This window comes from Pseudophryne corroboree (genome assembly GCF_028390025.1).
Source record: "Pseudophryne corroboree isolate aPseCor3 chromosome 2 unlocalized genomic scaffold, aPseCor3.hap2 SUPER_2_unloc_5, whole genome shotgun sequence".
In the NCBI taxonomy this organism is placed as follows: Eukaryota; Metazoa; Chordata; class Amphibia; order Anura; family Myobatrachidae; genus Pseudophryne; species Pseudophryne corroboree.
The window spans coordinates 331676-336205 of NW_026967492.1; positions in this window are offsets into that span (position 1 = coordinate 331676).

A 4530-nucleotide genomic window follows, 5' to 3' on the forward strand; every position below is an offset into this window, starting at 1 on the left:
TCCGTCATCAGTCATCATTACCTAATAAATATATTATCTACCTGTCCGGCTGCAGTACTAGTGATATTATATATACATACATATATATATTGATTTCATCTCATTATCAATCATCCAGTCTATATTAGCAGCAGACACAGTACGTTAGTCCACGGCTGTAGCTACCTCTGTGTCGGCACTTGGCAGTCCATCCATAAGTATACTAGTATCCATCCATCTCCATTGTTTACCTGAGGTGCCTTTTAGTTGTGCCTATTAAAATATGGAGAACAAAAATGTTGAGGTTCCAAAATTAGGGAAAGATCAAGATCCACTTCCACCTCGTGCTGAAGCTGCTGCCACTAGTCATGGCCGAGACGATGAAATGCCAGCAACGTCGTCTGCCAAGGCCGATGCCCAATGTCATAGTACAGAGCATGTCAAATCCAAAACACCAAATATCAGTAAAGAAAGGACTCCAAAACCTAAAATAAAATTGTCGGAGGAGAAGCGTAAACTTGCCAATATGCCATTTACCACACGGAGTGGCAAGGAACGGCTGAGGCCCTGGCCTATGTTCATGGCTAGTGGTTCAGCTTCACATGAGGATGGAAGCACTCAGCCTCTCGCTAGAAAACTGAAAAGACTCAAGCTGGCAAAAGCACCGCAAAGAACTGTGCGTTCTTCGAAATCCCAAATCCACAAGGAGAGTCCAATTGTGTCGGCTGCGATGCCTGACCTTCCCAACACTGGACGTGAAGAGCATGCGCCTTCCACCATTTGCACGCCCCCTGCAAGTGCTGGAAGGAGCACCCGCAGTCCAGTTCCTGATAGTCAGATTGAAGATGTCAGTGTTGAAGTACACCAGGATGAGGAGGATATGGGTGTTGCTGGCGCTGGGGAGGAAATTGACAAGGAGGATTCTGATGGTGAGGTGGTTTGTTTAAGTCAGGCACCCGGGGAGACACCTGTTGTCCGTGGGAGGAATATGGCCGTTGACATGCCTGGTGAAAATACCAAAAAAATCAGCTCTTCAGTGTGGAGGTATTTCAACAGAAAAGCGGACAACAGGTGTCAAGCCGTGTGTTCCCTTTGTCAAGCTGTAATAAGTAGGGGTAAGGACGTTAACCACCTCGGAACATCCTCCCTTATACGTCACCTGCAGCGCATTCATAATAAGTCAGTGACAAGTTCAAAAACTTTGGGTGACAGCGGAAGCAGTCCACTGACCAGTAAATCCCTTCCTCTTGTAACCAAGCTCACGCAAACCACCCCACCAACTCCCTCAGTGTCAATTTCCTCCTTCCCCAGGAATGCCAATAGTCCTGCAGGCCATGTCACTGGCAATTCTGACGAGTCCTCTCCTGCCTGGGATTCCTCCGATGCATCCTTGCGTGTAACGCCTACTGCTGCTGGCGCTGCTGTTGTTGCTGCTGGAAGTCGATGGTCATCCCAGAGGGGAAGTCGTAAGCCCACTTGTACTACTTCCAGTAAGCAATTGACTGTCCAACAGTCCTTTGCGAGGAAGATGAAATATCACAGCAGTCATCCTGCTGCAAAGCGGATAACTGAGGCCTTGACAACTATGTTGGTGTTAGACGTGCGTCCGGTATCCACCGTTAGTTCACAGGGAACTAGACAATTTATTGAGGCAGTGTGCCCCCGTTACCAAATACCATCTAGGTTCCACTTCTCTAGGCAGGCGATACCGAGAATGTACACGGACGTCAGAAAAAGACTCACCAGTGTCCTAAGAAATGCAGTTGTACCCAATGTCCACTTAACCACGGACATGTGGACAAGTGGAGCAGGGCAGGGTCAGGACTATATGACTGTGACAGCCCACTGGGTAGATGTATGGACTCCCGCCGCAAGAACAGCAGCGGCGGCACCAGTAGCAGCATCTCGCAAACGCCAACTCTTTCCTAGGCAGGCTACGCTTTGTATCACCGCTTTCCAGAATACGCACACAGCTGAAAACCTCTTACGGCAACTGAGGAAGATCATCGCGGAATGGCTTACCCCAATTGGACTCTCCTGTGGATTTGTGGCATCGGACAATGCCAGCAATATTGTGTGTGCATTAAATATGGGCAAATTCCAGCACGTCCCATGTTTTGCACATACCTTGAATTTGGTGGTGCAGAATTTTTTAAAAAACGACAGGGGCGTGCAAGAGATGCTGTCGGTGGCCAGAAGAATTGCGGGACACTTTCGGCGTACAGGCACCACGTACAGAAGACTGGAGCACCACCAAAAACTACTGAACCTGCCCTGCCATCATCTGAAGCAAGAAGTGGTAACGAGGTGGAATTCAACCCTCTATATGCTTCAGAGGTTGGAGGAGCAGCAAAAGGCCATTCAAGCCTATACAATTGAGCACGATATAGGAGGTGGAATGCACCTGTCTCAAGCGCAGTGGAGAATGATTTCAACGTTGTGCAAGGTTCTGATGCCCTTTGAACTTGCCACACGTGAAGTCAGTTCAGACACTGCCAGCCTGAGTCAGGTCATTCCCCTCATCAGGCTTTTGCAGAAGAAGCTGGAGACATTGAAGGAGGAGCTAACACGGAGCGATTCCGCTAGGCATGTGGGACTTGTGGATGGAGCCCTTAATTCGCTTAACAAGGATTCACGGGTGGTCAATCTGTTGAAATCAGAGCACTACATTTTGGCCACCGTGCTCGATCCTAGATTTAAAGCCTACCTTGGATCTCTCTTTCCGGCAGACACAAGTCTGCTGGGGTTGAAAGACCTGCTGGTGAGAAAATTGTCAAGTCAAGCGGAACGCGACCTGTCAACATCTCCTCCTTCACATTCTCCCGCAACTGGGGGTGCGAGGAAAAGGCTCAGAATTCCGAGCCCACCCGCTGGCGGTGATGCAGGGCAGTCTGGAGCGACTGCTGATGCTGACATCTGGTCCGGACTGAAGGACCTGACAACGATTACGGACATGTCGTCTACTGTCACTGCATATGATTCTCTCACCATTGAAAGAATGGTGGAGGATTATATGAGCGACCGCATCCAAGTAGGCACGTCACACAGTCCGTACTTATACTGGCAGGAAAAAGAGGCAATTTGGAGGCCCTTGCACAAACTGGCTTTATTCTACCTAAGTTGCCCTCCCACAAGTGTGTACTCCGAAAGAGTGTTTAGTGCCGCCGCTCACCTTGTCAGCAATCGGCGTACGAGGTTACATCCAGAAAATGTGGAGAAGATGATGTTCATTAAAATGAATTATAATCAATTCCTCCGTGGAGACATTGACCAGCAGCAATTGCCTCCACAAAGTACACAGGGAGCTGAGATGGTGGATTCCAGTGGGGACGAATTGATAATCTGTGAGGAGGGGGATGTACACGGTGATATATCGGAGGATGATGATGAGGTGGACATCTTGCCTCTGTAGAGCCAGTTTGTGCAAGGAGAGATTAATTGCTTCTTTTTTGGTGGGGGTCCAAACCAACCCGTCATTTCAGTCACAGTCGTGTGGCAGACCCTGTCACTGAAATGATGGGTTGGTTAAAGTGTGCATGTCCTGTTTATACAACATAAGGGTGGGTGGGAGGGCCCAAGGACAATTCCATCTTGCACCTCTTTTTTCTTTCATTTTTCTTTGCGTCATGTGCTGTTTGGGGAGGGTTTTTTGGAAGGGACATCCTGCGTGACACTGCAGTGCCACTCCTAGATGGGCCCGGTGTTTGTGTCGGCCACTAGGGTCGCTTATCTTACTCACACAGCTACCTCATTGCGCCTCTTTTTTTCTTTGCGTCATGTGCTGTTTGGGGAGGGTTTTTTGGAAGGGACATCCTGCGTGACACTGCAGTGACACTCCTAGATGGGCCCGGTGTTTGTGTCGGCCACTAGGGTCGCTTAGCTTAGTCATCCAGCGACCTAGGTGCAAATTTTAGGACTAAAAATAATATTGTGAGGTGTGAGGTATTCAGAATAGACTGAAAATTAGTGTAAATTATGGTTTTTGAGGTTAATAATACTTTGGGATCAAAATGACCCCCAAATTCTATGATTTAAGCTGTTTTTTAGTGTTTTTTGAAAAAAACACCCGAATCCAAAACACACCCGAATCCGACAAAAAAAATTTGGTGAGGTTTTGCCAAAACGCGGTCGAACCCAAAACCAAAACACAAAACCCGAAAAATTTCCGGCGCTCATCTCTAGTTAGGATGAGAGATTACACTCTATAGGGGAGGGACAGACAGACAGGGGTGACATAGAGAGGAGAGACAGTGAGTGAGGAGCATAGAGCGCTGGGTTAGGATGAGAACTTACACTCTATAGGAGAGGGGCAGACAGACAGGGGTGACACAGAAAGGAGAGACAGTGAGTGAGGAGCATAGAGCGGTGGGTTAGGAGGAGAGATTACACTCTATAGGGGAGGGACAGACAGACAGGGGTGACACAGAGGAGAGACAGTGAGTGAGGAGCATAGAGCGGTGGGTTAGGATGAGAGATTACACTCTATAGGGGAGGGACAGACAGACAGGGGTGACACAGAGGAGAGACAGTGAGTGAGGAGCATAGAGCGGT